Source organism: Accipiter gentilis, chromosome 4 (assembly GCF_929443795.1).
Source record: "Accipiter gentilis chromosome 4, bAccGen1.1, whole genome shotgun sequence".
Classification (NCBI taxonomy): domain Eukaryota; kingdom Metazoa; phylum Chordata; class Aves; order Accipitriformes; family Accipitridae; genus Astur; species Astur gentilis.
This window is the reverse complement of record NC_064883.1, coordinates 31,037,570-31,059,045: the sequence shown is the minus strand read 5'-3', so window position 1 is coordinate 31,059,045 and position 21,476 is coordinate 31,037,570. Positions and strand designations below refer to the sequence as shown.

General features: G+C 41.3%; 1 protein-coding gene across 3 annotated transcripts in view; it reads right to left on the bottom strand.

The window, feature by feature from the left end:
• SVIL (supervillin) overlaps positions 1-21,476 on the bottom strand; it is a 142,900-nt gene that overhangs the window by 109,039 nt on the left and 12,385 nt on the right. For 2 of the 3 annotated variants that reach the window (XM_049798160.1, XM_049798162.1), the window contains exon 2: positions 816-904. The gene's annotated coding sequence lies outside the window, so the exon portion shown is untranslated. Of the gene's footprint in view, positions 1-815; positions 905-4,470; positions 4,489-21,476 lie in introns of those variants that run through there. The other variant, XM_049798161.1, reaches the window with a different exon arrangement.

Here is a 21,476-nt window from a genome sequence, read left to right as displayed (position 1 = left end):
TGTTTTAGGCAAGTTAAGAGATAGATCATCTATATATTACCAGTGAGATCTTCTTGATCATGTCCAGGAAATCACATCTCTCCACTCATAAAATTACACAATTCTCCAAGAGCAAGATTAATCCCATGCACTGCACAAGTTACAGGAGCTCTGCCTTTATGGGACTGACAGAACCTGCTACACAAACTTACACTCAAAAAAAGGTCCCTCTTGTTCTTGGTTTGTGTTTGTGTAGGGAAATGCTTTCCCATAGCCGAGAACTGGAACAAAAAAAACCCAACCCTGAATCAAATCTAAACTGCAAATATATCACCAAAAGTTTGCAACATGAAGAGTGGGCAACATGAAAAGTAGACTACAGATCTGTAATTAATTAAAATTTTACATTTGAAGGAATTGTCCGTAGCCTAGAATGGCTGAAGCTATTTTGTTTTACAACAACTGGAAGAGGGAATGATAGAAAAACTGGAACAGGGGATCCACCTCAGCTGCTTGCTGCCTCTCAGTGCATACTGAGATGAAATTTTGGAAAATCTTACTCTCACTTTAATTTTGAATAACATTTCTTCTTAAAGCAGCATTAACATCTCCTAGGTATTTAAATACCATCCAGCTCTTCTGAAGGTCCTAAAGGCTACTCTGGGATCTTAACTATTACAACACTGCATTTTATTAATGCTACATATATAGTAGGAGGCACACACAGATTCTTCTTTAAATGTTTGATACAAATAACTCCAGATAAAAAAAAGAAGAAAAACAACAACCCATAGTTCTTAGTTTACATCTGAATCCATTTTTCAGCACAGGCTCACCTTAAATCCCAACCATCCAGGCCTGACCCTCTAGGTAGGTCTGCATCACCATGTCCAAGTGGCTCACAATCCAAAAGGCAGTCCTCCTCCTACAAGAAAAAAACACAAAAAAGTATGGGTAAGAACCACAAATACACATGCCAGGGTATGAAAACAACTTCAGAACTACCAGGCAGTTGCACAAAGGGGATGACCTGATTGACTACAGGGAATGAAGCAGTTTAGATTATACTGCTACCTTGCCCGTTCCTACAGACAAGATCATCACCACAAGCAACAGCACTTTTCAAAGTCCAGCTATTAATGCACTGTAGCTATATTAATAGGGAAAGAGAGGTCTTGCAAGTTTGCTAGGAACCCTGAGGAACTTGACCCTTCAGTTGCTAGAGTCTGAGCCTTTAACATGAGGCACATTCTTGAACTACCAATTTCTCTAGAAATGCTGAGCTTTCACTTAACCATCTCACAGAAAGTAGACTCTATTACACCTTTTGATAAGGTCAAGCAGCCTGGAAGACAACAACAAAACAGCAGCATCTACCAAAAGACTATTACCCTCAAAATCTTTAATTTTAAACATCAGTAGATGTAACTGGAAGAGCCAGCTCTCTTCCTAGAACCACAGCAATCAGGAGAAAGACCTGAGACTTCTCCCAGTGGAGACCACTTGACCTATCAAGCAAGTCCAGTTCTGTGGGTAACACCTGTCACGTGGCCTGATTTTTGATCCCCACATCTTGAACAACTGCTTTTATTTCCTTCTTTGGCAAATACAAAACACTTCTGGCTTTGCCTGTAACACTAATTGCTTTCCCAGAGGGTGATTTAGAATCATAAAATCATAGAACAGTGTGGGTTGGAAGGGACCTGATTAATATGTGGCACAGAGGCTAGTGCCATCAGTGGAATTTGGGGGTTTTTGATCATGGGGAGGTTTGCATGGCACCAGGCTTGCTGGCGACAGATGGAGTCCAGCTATCTCAAAGCAGAAAAAGGATTCTCGCTCATGAGATGGGGGGGCTCATAGAGAGGGCTTTAAACTAGGTTTGAAGGGGGAAAGGGATAAAACTAGGCTCACCAGAGAACGGGCCTGAAAGTGGCATGCCAATGTTGGGGGTAGAATCCATAGCCCAGCTCAAGTGCATCTATGCCAATGCACACAGCATGGGCAATAAACAGGAGGAGCTGGAAACCATTGTGCGGCAGGATAGATATGACTTAGTCGTCATCACAGAAACATGGTGGGATGACTCCCATGACTGGAGTGCTGCAATGGATGGCTATAAGCTCTTCAGAAGGGATAGGCAGGGAAGGAGAGGTGGTGGGGTGGCTCTCTATGTTAGGGAGTGTTTTGATTGTACAGAGCCACACGATTGTGATGACAAGGTGGAGTGCTTATGGGTAAGGATGAGAGGGAAGGCCAACAAGGCAGATATTGTGCTGGGATTCTGTTATAGACCACCCAACTGTGTTGAAGAGACAGATGAAACATTCTACAAGTGGCTAGCAGAAGTCTCACAATCGTGTGCCCTTGTTCTCATGGGGGACTTCAACTTTCCAGATGTCTGCTGGAAATATAACACAGCAGTCTAGGAGGTTCCTGGAGTGTGGGGAAGATAACTTCCTGACACAGCTGGTAGGTGAGCCTACCAGGGCAGGAGCCTGGCTAGACCTACTGTTTACAAACAGGGAAGGACTAGTGGGAGATATGATGGTCGGAGGCCGTCTCGGGCTTAGCGACCATGAAATGATAGAATTCTCAATTTTTGGTGGGGCAAGGAAGGTGGTCAGCAAAACCACCACTATGGAGTTCCGGAGGGCAAACTTTGGCCTTTTCAGGACACTGGTAGAGACACTCCCTTGGGAGACAGTCCTGAAGGGCAAAGGGGTCCAGGAAGGCTGGACATTCTTCAAGAAGGAAATCTTAATGGCTCAGGACCAGGCTATTCCCCTGTGCTGCAAAACGAACCACCAAGGAAGATGACCAGCCTGGCTGAACAGGGAGCTTTTGCTAGGACTCAAGAAAAAAAGGAGAGTTTACCATCTTTGGAAGAAAGGGCAGGCAACTCAGGAAGAGTACAGGGATCTTGTTAGGTCATGTAAAGAGGAAATTAGAAAGGCAAAAGCTCAGCCTGAACAATCTGGCCACTATTTTAAGAGACAACAAAAAATGTTTTTACAAATATGTTAACAATAAAAAGAGAGCCAAGGAGAATATCTATCCTTTATTGGATACAGAGGGGAACATTGGCACCAGAGATGAGGAAAAGGCTGAGGTACTTAATGCCTTCTTTGACTCAGTCTTTAATAGTGAGACCAGTTATCCTCAGGGTACTCTGCCCCCTGAGCTGGAAGGCAAGGACAGAGAGCAGAATATACTCCCCATAATCCAGGAGGAAATAGTTAGTGACCTACTACACTGCCTGGACACTCACAAGTCTATGGGACCAGATGGCATCCATCCAAGAGTACTGAGGGAGCTGGTGGAGGAGCTTGCCAAGCCATTCTCCACCATTTATCAGCAATTGTGGTCAACAGGCGAGGTCCCAGAAGACTGGAGGCTTGCCAATGTGATGGCCATTTACAAGAAGGGTCGGAGGGAGGATCCAGGGAACTACGGGCCTGTCAGCCTGACCTCGGTACCAGGGAAGATTATGGAGCAGTTCATCTTGAGTGCGCTCATATGGCATGTGCAGGACAACCAGGGGATCAGGCCCAGCCAGCATGGGTTCATGAAAGGCAGGTCCTGCTTGACTAACCTGATCTCCTTCTATGACCAGGTGACCCACCTAGTGGATGAGGGAAAGGCTGTGGATGTTGTCTACCTGAACTTCAGCAAGACCTTTGACACTGTCTCTCATGGCATACTCCTTGAGAAGCTGGCAGCTCATGGCTTAGACAAGTGTACTCTTCGCTGGGTAAAAAACTGTCTGGATGGACGAGCCCAAAGAGTTGTGATGAATAGAGTTAAATCCAACTGGCAACCAGTCACAAGTGGTGTTCCCCAGGGCTCCGCACTGGGGCCAGTCCTGTTTAATATCTTCATTAATGATCTGGACGAGGGGATCAAGTGCACCCTTGGTTAAGTTTGCAGATGACACCAAGCTGGGTGGGAGTCTTGATCTGCTGAATGCTAGGAAGGCTCTACAGAGGCACCTGGACAGGCTGGATCGATGGGCTAAGGCCAACTGTATGAGGTTCAACAAGGCCAAGTGCTGGATCCTGCACTTTGGTCACAACCACCCCATGTAGCGCTTACAGGCTTGGGGAAGAGTGGCTGGAAAGCTGCCTGGCAGAAAAAGACCTGAGGGTGCTGGCTGATAGCCAGCTGAATATGAGCCAGCAGTGTGCCCAGGTGGCCAAGAAGGCCAATGACATCCCGGCCTGTATCAGAAATAGTGTGGCCAGCAGGAGCAGGGAGGTGATCGTCCCCCTGTACTCAGCACTGGTGAGGCCGCACCTCGAGTCCTGTGTTCAGCTTTGGGCCCCTCACTACAGGAAAGACATTGAGATGCTGGAGCGTGTCCAGAGAAGGGCAACCAAGTTGGTGAGGAGCCTGGAGCACAAGTCTTATGAGGAGCAGCTGAGGGAGCTGGGGCTATTTAGTCTGGAGAAAAGGAGGCTGAGGGGAGACTTTATCACTCTCTACAATTACCTGAAAGGAGGTTGTAGTGAGGTGGGTGCTGGTCTCTTCTGTCAGGTGGCTGGAGATAGGACGAGAGGAAATGGCCTCAAGTTGCAGCAGGGGAGGTTTAGGTTGAATATTAGGAAAAATTTATTTGCTGAAAGGGTTGTCAGGCATTGGAACACGCTGCCCAGGGAAGCAGTTGAGTTGCCATCCCTGGAGGTATTAATAAAGCGCGTAGACAAGGCACTTCAGGACATGGTTTAGTGGGCATGGTTGACAGTTTGACTCGATGATCTTAAAGGTCTTTTCCAACCTAAATGGTTCTATGATTCTATGACCTTAAAGGTCATCTAGTTCTAACCCCCCTGCCATAGGCAGGGGCACCTTTGACTAGACCAGGTTGCTCAAAGCCCCATCCAACCTGGCCTTGAATACTTCCAGGGATGGGACATCCACAATTTCTCTGGGCATTTAGCCTATATAGAGATTCATGTTCATGTGGTATCTGAGTTAGGTTGTTTCAAACTAGCTGAATTATCCCAGCACCACAATGTCCTTACAGATGCCAATCCCCATAAAAACTCACAATAATAACTGCTCTGGGCTTGCTACTCTATTCTGTACCACCAATGGAGTTGTTTCTTTCCACAGAGCAGTGAAGAGATCTCCAATGCAGACCTGAACTCCATGAAACAGTCTGTGCTGTTGAACAGAGTATTGTCTCCCTCCTATAATATACCTGGTAGCTAAAACATTTTTACTCTTGTGGGGTGAGGTTCAGCTCACCTGCATACATTTTTAGGTGCCATATATACTGCTTTCACTTTCACAGCTGCTTTATTAAACTTCCCTTTTTAACCTATAAAGAGGCACAAAATTAAGTCATGATATCCTACGTGACCAGAGCAACAACCGTTAAGAGCAGTCAGGTCACTGCTCTGCTTCCACTGCAGCTGCTGAACATGTCAGACAATAATAACAGCATCTAGAGAAGAGGTCAACACAAACATAATTATTGAAAAGACAGAAAGACAGATAAGACAGGAATTTTGCTCGAAGTGGGAAAAATTCTGATTTTAGGAGACAAGTAAACCCCCAAACACAGACTACCTTAGAGTCCATGGGAACAGATAAGGCAGTGATTCAGCATTCTCCCTAATGTTATGGAGCTGTTCGCACATTTTAACTAAGCCAGTTTTTACAGTCTGCCCACATTTACCTTTGTCTTTCAGGCAAGAAGCTAGCCTAAAATTCCCAGAATATGGTAAACCACACGCTAATGTTTTCCTATTTCCAACTTCCATTCACCTCAAATGAGCATTCCTGCACTTTGGAAGGGTAAATGAGTGGGGACTCACTTCAGCCTTGTAAGAAAGTTGAAGAAAAGAGATGGTCAGCAAAGAGTAGTTGAAAGAAAGATAAACTAGTTTTTCCACCATCACATAATGCTCAGTTTCTGAATTCCTTCTTGCTACTTAACTGTAGGGCTGCCTGATTACTTCTACTGTTCCTACCTTCTTCGTCTTTATGTATTAACATTTTAAAAAGACAGAAAAAGAAGGATTTGAAATCCAGATATTGTTTTGGTCAACTACTTCACGGGTTTCCTGGGAGCCGTTGTGAGGTGGGAACAAATGACATTTATAATGCACAGCGCACATTAAATCTGGTGCACACTGCAACTATCCAGTAACATATTTTGTTATTTATTCTTTTATGGCAAATGCTACATTTGTGTATCGGAACAAGAGAGAAGACTGTGGTGCTGTAATTTTGAAGGCCTGCAGCTTTGAAGCCTGTCAAAGTCTATCCTTTTAAAGGAACCTTGAATATCTGGTGTGAGCTGAACTACCTTGACAGAGTGGGTTACTTTTTTATATTTGCCTGTGTCACTATATTCTACACATCCTTGTTAGTGTCAGAAGTCTTACAAGAAGTTTTGGCAAGAACACACAATGAGACAAACGTAAAGCCTACCAGGGAACATTTGAGACTGAAATCAAAATGTGAGAGCTGGCAATTGAATTCTAAGCTTTTGAAGACTGACCTTGGCTGTAATTTTTTTGCACTCTCTCTCCAGTTCATCTGAGAAGTTTCTGCCAAGAGACTTGAACTGTATATCTGATAACTCCTGCATTTCAAGAGTTTAGAACAAAAGCAGGAAAACACACTCCAAATATTAATTTTTGCCTTTTTGATGAAGTCTGCTTTATTACACAATAGATAGCTCCTGGAATCAGTCAGTAGTACATCATGAAGGAAAGACACACTTCAAAATATCATTTGGATACTTGATATTATGAACTAGAAAGAGGGGCTAGTAGATAATCGCTTCTTCTTAGCCACAAAGATCCATTTTTGATCCAGGAGAATAATCAAACTTACACCTCTTCTAGACAAAGATTCTTCTGGATGCAGATAGCATCAATATTTGGACTAATTTAACACCTGACCAGCCGAACCAGGAAAGACTGTCACTATGTGCACAGCAGACAGAAATATAGCTGCTCTGCAAGAATCTGCAGTGACCCATCAGGTTGTTCACTAGGCTGGCTACAGGACAGCTACAACAGCTTCTCTTCTTTAAGATAAGCCTTTTAGTTCTAGAGCTCTTATGTGCAGAACAGACTTTAAAGAGTTTCACTGAAACAAATTAAGGTTACATCCCTCCAATGTCAAAAGGACAAGAAAAGGAAAGAAATTTTTAGGATGTTTTATTTGTTGCTTAATTACTTATATCACATCAGTTCTGCAAAACCATCATCTTCTCAGGCTCTTCAAACCCAACCTAATGAAGCCTGACACCACAAAACTTAGAGATGTTTTGATAAGGCCCCATTCTCAAAGCCTTGGTACATCTTCATTTCTTACAGAGAATACAAAAAATGCAGCCTGGAAAAACCTGGGAAAGTGGTAGAAAAGTGCAAAAACTTTCCTGTGAAGCCAGGAATCCTCACAGAGAGTTCAATTAAACCAAAGTCTAACACCTCCTTCACACTATCTCAACTGAGGTGTCATCCTTAATGCTCCAGAGGCACATAACAAAATATACTGGGCAGCAGCCAAGTGCAAAGGAGATTTTCAGACTGCTGGCTGTGCTTTTACAGTGTCCCCACCCCCTTCCACCCCACCAAAAAGAAAGGCCACAAAGACTGTCATCGGTCCAGGTCTCTCCTGAACATTAAGAAAATCACTTAAGAACACCAAAATTCAGCTCTATGCCTGCACTTACCCTCTATATTGGTGCTAGCCTGTGAACTCTTAGCACCTCATGTTCGTATTTTTCTTGTTTTCAAGGCGTTTCGTAAGAACCCTACACAAGAGTAACAGGATACAGGCACTTTTCTGTATAGGCAGTTCTCTTAGAAAACACATTCAAGAACTCAAAACCACCCTGCTGTTATTTTTTTCTATTCCACCATCTTACTTAAATTGTCATTGTGATGTAATCTGCTCCCGTCAGCAGGACTGTCCTTCAGTGCATTTTTCTCCCATTTGACCTCATATAACACTGTCATAGTTTGACCATCTGTTCCAGTGCCCCTGCCCAATGATGTTTGCAGAAACAATCTGCTTTTGCACATTCCCAATGTTTAAAGAAATTACTTTTATGCAGAACTGAAGAAGACCTACTGAGGAGACAATCTCTACAAGTATCATGATAGAATCATGCCTGACTATGCTTCCCTCAACATGCAAAAGTGGAGCCATTCACCTGAAAGTTACCAGCTCAGTGCCCAAGAAGTTGACAACTACACTAAGAATAACATGCAATTCTTTCACTATGCCCATAGTAAGTACAGTGCACAAGTTAAAGATGACTCCTATAAATAGCATGGCATATAGAAATATAACTGAACCAAAAAGTCATGTTATTGCAATGCAAGATGAATGTTTGAGGTGCACGTTGGAACAATTGAGTGTGCATATTCATGCTTACCACATTAAAGTGCTGTTATTGATACTTGCCAAATACTCCCTTAAGCAAAGAGAATTAAAAGCAGGAAGCTCAAAAAAGCCCTTTAGCCAAGAAAGTCATAAGACATGTTAATATGAGGTTTTTTCCACAGTAGTAGGCTACAGTTTATCTTAGAATCTGGTTTCAAATTTGATGAAATAGGATTCTGCAAGAAACTCTATAGCACCTCACAGAAGCTCCCATCATACACTGACCTCTAGTGTAATAAAGACTCAAGACATCAGAAGTCTCTTCAAAGCCTTAGAAAAATTATCAAATTATTTTCCCAGCACTCTGAAAGACATTTTCATGCAATAAAACAGATCGAAGTCAGAAAGGCCTCACAGGATTATTCTCAATTGTTTAACAAAACTGGAGCATAACTTAAATTGTTCTAAGGATGTGAAGCTACTGCTGTGTTTACATAAGGTAATTTACATCAAAGCTGCATTTAACTACTTTGAACACCAGCTTAACACCTAAACATTCTGGACGTACAGAATTGTTTCCTAACTACAGTTTTACAAAACTTAATTTAAAAACTTTTCAAATAGAAACACTTGGTTTGGGCAAGTCCTGTACTGGACAGATCACAATTAGATCAGCCCAGATTCTGTATCAGACTTTTTGAGGGCATGTGAACAGAGCTGCTGACTCAGATGTACTTACTGTAGCCAGCATTCAAGACAAGTCTGCTGGAAATGTGATATAAAAATCTGCATGGGTCCTCACTCACTAAAGATACAGGGCTCACACAGTCAGCTGCACAGGTGGCCTCTTAGAGAGCCCAGGCAGACTGGGGTGGGAGAGTGGCTGGTTGGTTTTGACCAACAGCTTTTGAAAAGACACCAAAAGGAAAAAAAACCCAAAAAACTAGTTAGTTTCAAAACTATCAACTTTATCAACTTAAAAGCCAAACAAAAATGTGTGTGTGTCCCCCCAACTTTAATGATTAAAGAATCTGTATTTTGTTATGAGCTAACTATAGTTTTATGATAAAAACTATTTAATGAAAGCGTAGCAAATTCTAAGACAGCATTTCTGAACAGGACAATTAAAATGGATGCCCAAATCATTTAGGGCTTGTATACCACTTCTGTCCACTCCCTAAGCACCTGTCCTAAGCACCTGACTCTGGACAACAAATCCCAGAGATGTTCCCTTTACTTCAGACCATTTCTTATGCCTCTTTGAAAAGCAGGGCATCATTCAGAATCTGTTTCCAAGTGAAGTGACATTTTCAAAGAGCCCACATTTTCCAATGTCTGTACATGCTGCCTCCGAAATGCAGGCATATGTGGCTATGTTGGATGTCCTATGGCTATGTTGGATGTGGCTATGTAAAGGATGTCCTTTACGTTTGCGCTCACAGGTGCGTGTCTGTGAAGATAACCTAGAAAGTAAGGACTGAGTTTTTAAGACTGGTTTCTAGTTGTGAGTACAAGAACTCAATAAATTCTTATCTGTAATGATAATATCTGAAAGAATAGCTTTGCATTACCACTACTTAATGATGTGTTCAAACCTAAATATCTAAAGTTTCAGATGACTTCTGAAATACAGGCAAGTCATTATGAAGACAACTATTATTATATACCACACTTGCCTTCTGCACAGCAGTGAGCTTCTTGCCACCCCAACAATGAATTCCACTGCAACATAAGCTGTGACCTGTGTCCTGAAGTCTACTTTTTGGAGGTACTGTATCCTGCAATCTAAATCTGGCAGCCTCTTGTCAGACCAAGGTGATAGCGCCAAGTATACAAGTCATAACGAAGTACAGCAGCCTTCATGCAATTTGGTAAGCAGTCTAGAAGAAATGCAATTCCTAGCTACTGGTCCAGAATGCTAAAGGTCAAATCTTACCTAGAAGAATTGCTTTTCTTTTCTACATCACAGTCATTTTATAGCCAAAAACTCTTACTCCAGTTAGAGCATGGAGTCAAACAGTAGCACTCAGGATTTACAAGGATATCGGTCGCTAGGTAAGGTCATTTCAGGCAGAGTTATGAATAAGATTCATGCTTTAATATGAGAGATCCTGGTCAAAGCCACTCAGCCACACTTCATTTCCAATTCAAGTATGCCAACTCGGCCCGCTACTTACCTCACATACAGCCCATACATCACTTAGACAAGGAACTGTATTGAGAAATCCCTTATGCTAAACTGTAATTTCTATTCAGAAGATAGTTTGCCACTGACTAGGAAAGCACGATACCACTCTCCCAGTCCAAAGGGGGCAACAGTTAATGCATGGAGCACATCAGACATCTGAATAAGTGCGTGAGTGAGCTCTGACAGCTTGCACAGCAGATCCTTGCCATTGTATTTGACAGAATGTGTTCTTCCAACTATTTTTTTTGCTAAATTCTTGTATTTAATTCAATGCATGTGGTGGTGGGAATGACTTTTAGAACTGTGATGTACATCAGTACACAGATGTTCCACATTTGTCATGTCGCATGAACCTTGTGGCTAACACCCAACCATTAAAAGTCTAAAAATCCTCCTACATAAAAATCCACATGATGCATTTGTTCCTAGAACATCAGACAATATATTAGATTGCTGGAGACAGATTTGTCCAATATTGTCCTTTTTTTTTTTTTTTTTTTTAAACTGCAACAAACTTTCTTTGGTTTCAAGACAAAAGTAAAAAAAAGATATATACAGAAATTAAGTCAAATGGTAGCTTGACAAAATTTGTCAGAGCTAGAAGAAAGCCTTTCAGACTGAATTAACTGTAGTGTATTGTGTAAAGAGAATGCATATGTTGCATACAATCATGTCCAGAATTTTTTTTGATAGCCCTTTTTCTAAAGAAACTGTAAAAACACAGGAGTGAAGCAGATAGCTTCATAACCAGCACAGAGCTCTAAAGTCTTCACTCAAAGAAGTTTCCTAGTTTATTCATTCCCAAAATAATCAAAACAAAAAACAAGGCATTCAAATTGATGCCAGAATACATGACCTAAGCTCTGCCCTCTGACCCTTACATTCAGCACTGCCTTAATGATAAGGAACATAGCACAAATTGCTGTATCTGTTAAGAAATTTGTGTGTCCAGGATTAGTGAAATACTCCACTCTAAATTTTGTATTAGGCCATTGATAAAGCATCATGCTGCAGATTGCGTGAGTTATCAGGCAACTGTGTACTGACTGATTTTTTACTGAGTTGGCAATATAATACCACATAAGGATTTGTTTCAGACACTAATTCCTGAGCTATCTTTATTAAAAGGCAGTAGCCCTTAAACATAAATGTGCTGTAGTCAACAGATCATTGTCTATCCAAAAATCACATTTCTAAGGAAAAGTTACCTTAAGTTAACTATGTATTCCGCCTAGAATGCACCCAGATTACATGTGAATATCTACAGTTATGGCCAGCTCAGTATGTTTGGAATTTGGCATACACTAGAAAGCATCTGTTAATTCATACATCAGTATTTGCAAGCAAACAATAAATTTAAGTAGAATAAATCTAAAGCCACTTCCTACCAGTTATTGCATGTGACAGATCTGCAGTCAGCACCCTTTAACATGAGAGACATGGTTCCAATTTCTTGCTGACAGAAGCTTGTGTGACCTTGGAGAAGTCACCGGGGTTAGACTGTGGCTCTACAGCAATCTCAGCCAACTGCTGGCTGCCAGATTCCCACTCCTCTCCCTGCCTGCGTGAGTCTATCTCTTCCCTGCTCCACAACATGTTTGACCCTGCACTGACTCATTTCAGACCAGCAACCATAAAACTAATTCAATTGCTTCCTTACACATTAAACACAGATGACTCAGTAGGGGGTCAGAAAAGCAGAGGGGTACAAAGGAGGAAGCTGGTAGATATGGGTGAGAACATGGTAGCCAGCTCCCATAATCCAGCTCCCAGTCCATCATTCAAAATGAAGAGAACTCTCCAATTTTGCAGGGGTCTGGTGAGGATGAATAACTAAAAGTTAAAAGGGCACCGAGATTCATGGTAGCTCACTGGGGCAATTTTTTAGATTATGTGCCTAAAGGAAGAGAATTTTTTCTACAGAACACCCGTTTTGTACAAGTCTGTGGCTCCCATTACCCAAATTTCTAAGTTCTCTAGGGACTTTGCATCAGACACTTACTGAAGTAAAATAGAGCTTACAGGGGTATCCATGCTGAGGCAGGAGACTCCAGGACAAGTCTCTGTTTTGCGGGAAGTTCTAGTACAAGGGAGGTAACGGGGAACAGGCACCAAAGGGGCCTTCCCTTCAACAAGTCTGCATGCTCAACAAGATCACCATTTGCCGCTGTTTCTGGGATTCCTTCTGTATTTGGGTGTGGAGCATCACACAGCAGATTTATATGAACAAGTGCAAATTCCTGTATTGGAAGTATGCATGCTGCTTCATCTTGATTAGACAACACTTAGCCATAAAAAAGGAAAAGGCAATACATGGTCTTCAGGAGGTTCCCTAGATAAGATGTCCCCAAAAGCTGAACCTCATTTCTCCTCTCTCAAGAAAGGGAGGAGGCCCAATCCATTCTTCAAGCACCCCGAAGGGAAGCTACAGCTTCCTGTGGTCTTCAGTGTGGTGGCTGTACCTCTGTTGCTGTTTGGGGCTGGCTACCTCAAAGGCCAGGAAAGACAATCCATTAGTAAGTCCACCAACTCCATGGCTGAACACCTCAGCTATCTCTCTCCAACACCCATGTTCTGGGGAGCCTTTTTTTCTAGACTGCTGCAAGTGTTGTTTTCTTCCCAGTTCTTCTGTTGGCACAGCTGTCTTAGGTGGCAGAATTAGATAGCATGTATGGGAACAGAACAGGTATGCATTAATAGTACCAAAGAAGAACCAGAAACATCACAGCAAATGTTCACTTTACTAGCGCAGTTAGAATACAGCAGACAGAAAATATTTAGCAACATATACTATCTAGCAGAATAAGTAGCAAAAATCTTACTCAACATTTAAAGGCTATTTCATACAGAAGATTATAAAAGTGACCTGTTGAAAACACAGCTATATTGGTAAAGAAATTCAGCACATAACTAAAAAATTTCTTTCTCAGACATTCTTTCTACAACTGCTCTGTATTTCCTCACACATACTTTAAACAATGAAGTAGTAGCCATTAACCCATCTGCAAAACCTTAAGTAGCCTCTGGAGCATTTAGTGTCCTTGTTTGTTTTATGAAATCACATCACAAACAATCTGGTCTTATTCATGAGCTAAGTTTTGGAAATTTTACTCACTTTGTGGACTACATAATTATGGTAGAGATTATCTAGTCCTGTGGGATTTGCATAGTTCCTTGCTAACTGTCACTGCTATTAAAAAGTTTATGTTGCTTCTAGTTTATTTATGGACTTAGGTTCTCTCATTTTAAGGTAGCCATCTCAAATTATAGCTTAAGTCTAAGATTAGAGCAATTTTGCGGTGTACTTCATACAACAACTTCATGTAACAATAGCAGCCTTGTTAGTAATACAGCAGTGAATACTGTACGTAGAATACAATAGTCTGAATTTAGTGGAAGCAACATCATTACCACTCAATTTGCCAGTTTTGCATAAATCTGTTCAGAAGATATCTATGCTGCTTGGCAGGCAGTTGAATAAACAGTGGGGGGGAAAAAGCAAGCATGATATGCAGCTCTTGTTGTAGAAGAAAGTTACATATGTTTATTACAACAAAAGAAGCACTTGTGGTAAGATTTTATGTTTTCAACGTGAAGTAGTCTGTCTATGCTGACAACTTCAGTTTTGAAAACGGAAGCAAGTACCATAAGCTAGAACACCAGTAACACTGGAAGAGCCATAGTTTGATTACTTTGCATGTCATTCAGCTGCTAGCGGCAAGAAGCTTCTAACAGAACAAGTGACAGAAGTACATCCTTGCCTCGTGTAACTCCTGGGAAAGCTGGGCTGTGATTTTCGCAGCATGTTTACTGCGATCACCACCTGGAGGCCTTATCATTGCTGGCAAGCTCAGTCAGCACTCCTCTCCTCCCACCTCTTCGGCTGGGGAAGACATCTGAACAAGAGTAGAGCTCCCCGTTTCAGACGCTCGAGAAACTGCAGCACAGAGACACCAGCTCATCCTGCCCTACACAGAGGTGTGCCCTTTTGCTTTTCCCCAACTCCATGCAAATTCATAACCTACATACTTAGGGCAGATGTTCAGTTTGCCAGTTAGCCAGCAGCAGGTAAGTGCACTTTCTGAAATACTCACAAAGGGCTACAACATAAAGGGTAACTGATTTCTTTTATTACAATGAATTTTAGACTGCCACATTTCACTTTAAATGACTAAGGTTGAGGTGGCTTTTTTTAGGCTGGTAACAAGCTTCTGAAAAGCTAGACACATCATAGAAAGGCAATTCCCTCTCAGCTAGGTAACCTGCTATGCTGGATGTAGAAGAGTAAGAACCTCAATGAATGCAAAAAGTAACTATTTGCACCATCTTAGAATTTCATCTAAATTCAAGGGAATTTCCCTACCTACAGGCTAAAAAAAAAAGCAGGGAAAAAACCCATCAACAGAACAATCCAAACAAACAGATTAAAATTGGGTTTACAGCAAAGAATCAACTATTGTTTTCAATCTCTTCCTTGCAGTTTAGAGAGTATGCTGTAAAGCACCCACTTCATGTATCAGCCAACTGGCAGACCCAAGCATTCTGGATTTACGTTATCTGAGTGCCTTCTAACCTGTACTTGCACAGCTCTGCTCAGCCAGACCTAGGTTATAAATCAGGACTGTACATATTTGCAACGTGCACTCTTCCTGAGAGAGTTACCTCTGACATGTGCGAGTGTGCAAGTAACAGGGGTGGGAGTCTCATCTGACAGTGTCCTGGGACAGAAACACATATATAGTTAGAGCTTCAGTCATGAGTTCAGAGGGCAAATCACATTGCTTGAGCTGTCTTAGGCACACTCACTCCTTAATCTTCAGCTTGAATTCCTTCTGCATCTTTTACTTATCAGTTAGATACACCAAAATAGAAGCCAAGTACTAGCTGCATAAACTAGTTCATCCCTTATACCCAATTTAAAAAAGTAAAATGCAGTGACTGCCATATGCTCTAGACAGTATGAGTATGGGTACCCAGTGACAAAAAGTCTAAATTCTACACAGGACCCCGTGTACAGGTTTCACTGACTGTACATTCAAGTAACTTCAGCAACTTTGACCAAGATACACCTGGCAAACAGAAGATTCCTTTTATATTTGTAAACCAGCTGCCATTGATTCAAGTCACAGTAGTCCATCTTGAACTCGTATCTTAACATAGGCAAACACTGATGTCTAATGAGACTTGCAGTAAAGTGTGATGCTCAACTGTGTATCTGAGAACCATTTTTGACTTTCAAAATTTTCTCATAAAACCCCTAGAAATAGAGCACACTTGTAATTAAATAAATGCCAATCTTAGCCAAAATAAAATATGATTATAGATTTAAAGGTTTCATTATTTAATAAGCTCCTATACAACTAAAACGTGACATCAGAGGGGGTTTCATTACAGTGTCTCTCTTAGCTCCTTTCGCAGGGGCATCAATTATTTAGGACATCTTCTGAAAGGGCTGCAAAACCAAATTATAATGTTCTTAGACTTGTTGAGTAGCAACAGTTATGAAAGAGATATTTTATCAGCATGTAAACCAATGACTTCTGCGAACCTAAAAAGTACTATGAAGCAGATTTCCACATATGCTCATTAGACTGTCTTCCAAGTTCTCAAAATGAATTTTTTGAAACATTCCTTCAGGCTCAGAGACATTTGCATGTTCTGATTTCATAAGAATAGCAGTTTTTTCCTTCAGAAGACACATTCAATTATGCTGCAGATTACACTACCTCTTCAAAAAAACCCATAAATTCAAGACTTCATTACAGCAAGGTAAGTTTTATTTGATTTGCCCAGTTTCTCTCACTTCTCTGACTCATTTTGCTGCTGTGTTACCTCCTCATTGTAACTTAAGTCTATGGCATTCAAAGTACATGAAGTTTCATCAGCGTTAATACCAAGCACTAAGGTCTAGAGAATCATTCCCTCAAGCCAGAGTGTATCCCCTTTTTCCTGCTTTCATCAATTTTGATACTTGACTGTCTCCCTCAGAATGCCACTATAGGAGAAATGCTGAAAATCAGATGCATCATTCATCTCTAAGAGGGTTTACAAACAAGACCTTGAGCACATTTTAAGTGAGCAACTGCTCACTTTGCATTTAACTTAACTAGTCCAAAGCCATTAGTAGCATAAGATATTCACTGCTTTAAAGATGCTGAACATCCTATATGATGAGAAGTGGCAGTTATCAGAACTGTTTACCATGGGACCGCAGAGGAACAGACGTGCTGCACCAAGCACGGAAAGTGGCAGGTAGCAAGGGAGCCGACAGCAGTGTCACTGCTGGAATTCCAGCTCATCACAAGCAACACTTGCGGTTTCAAACTTGCCAGCACTGACAAAATGGATAACAGACACAGGTGTCCATTTCTACACTTCAAGAATTTAAAAAAAAATGGGGGGGGCGGGGGGGGGGGGAAGAGAAATCTTTTAAAAGATAGTTCTACATGTAATAATTGTCCAATTTTGAACATCAAGGTTTTAGTTAGTCTGCAAGAGCTTTTTTTTTTTTTCTTTTCTCCTTTTTTTGGACACTCACCGGGCCTTTACCTATAGACACAAAATCTGAGACAGTATCATTCACTTAATTCATGCCCTCCTTCCAAACTCACACCACTGCCCCACTCTAGCAGAATTACCAAGTGGTGCACAAACCAGAAAATGGAATATAAATAAGATGCGCATGCTGTCTTTTGACCAGAAGAGTAAGATACTGCAAATATGGCTAAAGGTGATTTGGTGGTGATCAGGCAAAGGTAGAAGTGCTAGAGTGGTTGGCAACTCAAAGTTCTTGGCCAGTCAAGGTGGAAGTGTTAAGTCCAGGAACGTCCTATACCAATAAAAAGTGGGAGAGGGAGGGAAGGACAAACTGCGTTTAAAGTCTTTGCTGAATAAAAGCCTTCTCACTTGAACTGGGCAATTAGGGTTGATTTCAAAGTCTTCAGCAGTACAACAGACCAAGTTTCCATTAAATTGGTCTCCATCTGATCCATCACATATCACACACTATAAAATCTGGCAGGTAGCTCTGATCTTCAGTTACGTTCAGCTATACTGTAAGATCTGCTTTGCACAGGAGCGTTAGCACATGCTCCTTTTACCTCTCTACAAAGGAGGAATCAAATTTGGGTTTGGCAGAGATAGTAATGATACATCGGCCATTTCCTGCCCAAGCTACACTAGCAATTAGTGCAACTCTGCACTGAAATGACATCACTCAGTGGGTCAGCACAGCAATGGCAAAATTGTTTTGTGTATCTGGATAAAACCAGGAACAGCAGAGTAATCCCAAAAGTTTTAAATGAGAATTAAAGCTGTGCAGCTCTTGAGAGACCCATAATAGAAAAGTAGTCCCTTAAAAGTATACCTGCTTTCCAGCAGCTCTTTCCTTAAAGCTAGCAAAAGGTCACCTAATTCAGCATCCTGTTTTCCTCTTCTTTTTTCCACAGTCATCTCTCCTGATCAGGTTATTATGCATCATCCTAAAATGCACAAGCAGATCATCCAACTCCACCAGAACACAAGATGTCTTGGTTGTTGGGACTATGTGGATCAACTGGACATGGCCTGAGTGTCTAGCAATGAACTCTTCATAGCAAGTTAGGGAGGAACACATCCAAAAAAAAAAACCAACCAACCAACCCCCCCCAACACCCAAGAACAGACTAATGACAGAAAAAGACCATAAAATCCAAAAATAGAAACAGTTGAATATCCTACCAAAGATAACAGTCACAACTAATTACAGTCTCCAGAAAGGCCCGATTCAGAAATGGGAGGAATATTAAACATTTAGTTCACTCAGACAAGGCAGAAAGACATGACTTACACTGCATGGTCATAACCAATAGGTCATGCACTGGCCTATTCATATCATCTCTTAACAATGTATTCAAGACACATTCCCCATGTTTAGATTCATCTCCTGGGCTTAAGCATCTTGTGACAGCATGACTGGAAACATCTCCCTTATTAATGAAATTAATATCATGAAAAATAAATTCAATAAATGTAAGAATCCTAAAGTTTTAAAAAAGGTATTTTTCTAACAAAACAACGTAATTAGGGACATATTGGATTCATGTAGCCTACTGCACTTCTGTTCACCTATGTGAATTTTCAAAAATGCTCAATCTGTTAGTGACAACATTATGTTACACTGGAGAACAGAGGAACTCTTACAGAACTACAGCCATCTTCTGAGCTGCACACCTGAAAGCATCTCAGCTTCCTCAACAACAACTGAGACAGCTCTCTTCACTGAGCAACTATAGAACAAGACGACATACTTACACATGAGAATGAGATCTGTAGTCGAAAACCCCTCCCCAAAGTCTTGGAAATGGATAGTGCCACACAAGAAAGAAACAGAAACGAGGCAAAGACAGTAAGACATGATGAAGCAAGACTCTCAAGCGCCGAAGACAACTGGAACATAAGAGTGATTCTTGTGAATCAGGTGCACACACAAATGCACGCTTGTTCTAAACAACAGCACTCAATACAGAAGTTATTAAGAGGATTAAAAAAAAAACCACAACAAAACAACAATACTCAGGTTGCCATGATAGTATCAGATCTTGTGCGCAAAGATCAGAGCAAGTTTGGTTTCTTCCCCTTCCTTTAATTTGAGCACACTATTTAAATGGAATGAATCAAATAGATGGTGCAATCAAATCTGGAGAAAATATAAAGTAGTATTTGTGAGCATAATCCAAACAGTCCCCACTAATTTCTAGCAGCACATTTCAGGATGAAGGTCCTCCATGTCACATCTATTAGGTTAAGTATGTTGGTGCTCTGAGACATCAGAAATAGCACTTTAACAACTAGAGTGCTGTAAGCAGTGCTCAGCTAACAAACCTTGCAGCTCAGCTGAGCAGTGATGGCACCTCTGCTAATTAACACTGGAACACCTCTGAACAACATGGACTTTGCTATGGAGATACTACCTTAACTTTGAGAATAAATGTCAGATCTGAATTATGTAATATTTTGGACAATAAGATCACCAGACAATAATGTAAAAAAAATAATGAGAATCTTATCAGGACACTCCTCAAAATGAAACCTGTGACAGAGCTTTGTTTATACAAGTGAAGTTCAAGGCAGTCAAGCAGTTGCACTCTGCTTATTGCCAGATGGCTCTGAAATTTATTTCATCCACCTGTAATGCAGAACACCCTCTCACATCTGGAGCTTAACATGACCATGAGTCTCCCCTTTGCACAGTGGATGTGCATCTACTGCCAGAATGAAGTGAGATATCAGATAGTTTTGTTTTGGTTAGGGTTTTGTTTTTTTTTCTTTAACTCAAATACTTCAATTTACTTTATAACAAGCAAAAGTTTTGTTAAGATGTAAAGGACGATACTGCCTTTTTTATTTTAGTCAAAAATGTATATATGAATTCTCCTGGAAAATGTACTGATAGTACAGCACAGCCTTCTCTAAAACACTCGGGCAATTCAACACCAGCAGCCACCAGTAGAGCCAGCTCAGGTGTCCTCTGTAAACAAGCCTAGCAATAAACTGGAGATCTTGCTCTGGAAAATGATGTCTTAGGAGACAAGACAGCTGTACTGTGAGGTAGATGCGCAGGGCGAGTCACTGGAAGTCAACTTAGAAAGCTGCACCTGTGATGCCACAAAGTCAGCAGGCAGAAGCAATAGTTTTGTTGAACTCAGCTGGCAGTTCCTAGGAAGCCAGCACACTTGGAACTGATAATCCACCGAACTGTCCTGTTAAATCCAATTACGTTGTTTCAAGCCAATGTTTATAAATGATTGGCTTTTACCCTATATTCAAGTGGGTTTTAGACATTCAAAAATCCTAGAGTTTATGCAGGTTGTCATAACTCTTTTGTTGTCAAATATGCATTGGTGGCACTACTGAGCAGTTACAGAAAAGGCTAGGAATCAGATCATTGCTGGGAATGTTTCCAGCCAGACACTTGTATTCTGCTAACTCAAACAAGACACTTGTCTCCTTTGTGCCAAAATAAATCCCCAATTGCAAAACTAGGTGAAAAAGCAGGCCCTCACTGATGATCACAAGCCAAAGCCATCAGGTTCAATAGCACATATTACTCTCTAGTAAACTTCTAAGTACTCAGCCCAAGTTTAACAATGCTTCCCAAAGCTTCCTATATTGCTTATATTGACCTGAGCATAGTTATTTCAAATCTCCTTCCTCTCTAGCATTTCTTCCCCATTCTCTTTAGTTTGCTGCACCAGTACAGAAGAGACATGCTGTCGCCATGACTATTATAACTCCAAAATACAGCAGCTCGTGCTGTCTTTAAAAGATGTTAGATGCTCTCACAGCATCTTTACAATATGATGAACAAGGAAAGGATCTGCAATTTTAGATTAATAAGTCATACACAGTTACAGTTACACAGTTACAATCCAACAGAGCCAAACAACACTGTGCAACTGCAATAGTTTCTGGCCTTTCCCAGCTGTGATCTTGCCTGAAAAGTGTAAAGTTTCCTTTAAACAACTTCTAAAAAAATAGTGTGGAAAAGGAGCCATAAACAGAGAGAAAAAAAAAATTCCAGGTCCAGCATTTTAAGCTTCAAATAAACACTACTTCAGTGTTCCATGTGAAAGCTTTTAATTTGTCAAATCACAGCTGAAAGGTACAATGAGAAAACCCATGCTCATACATAGATCCACATTAGATGAAGTGAACTGTGAAGAGCAGGTATTTTCTGTCCAGTCTGACTCTGCCCCACCTATCCCCACCAGCATGAAGACTCAGGCTCTAAAATCAGGAGCTGACCAAGGGGCTTTATGCCACCAGCCCTCACTTCCCTCTGTGGCCCCACTCCCAGCTGGGCTGATCCCCACTGCACCAGCTCCCACATGCACTGGAGTTCTGAGAGCTTCCTTAGTTCACTAACACAGCAGAACACTGATGTGCTGACCCAGCAACCAAAACCTGAGATAAAGCA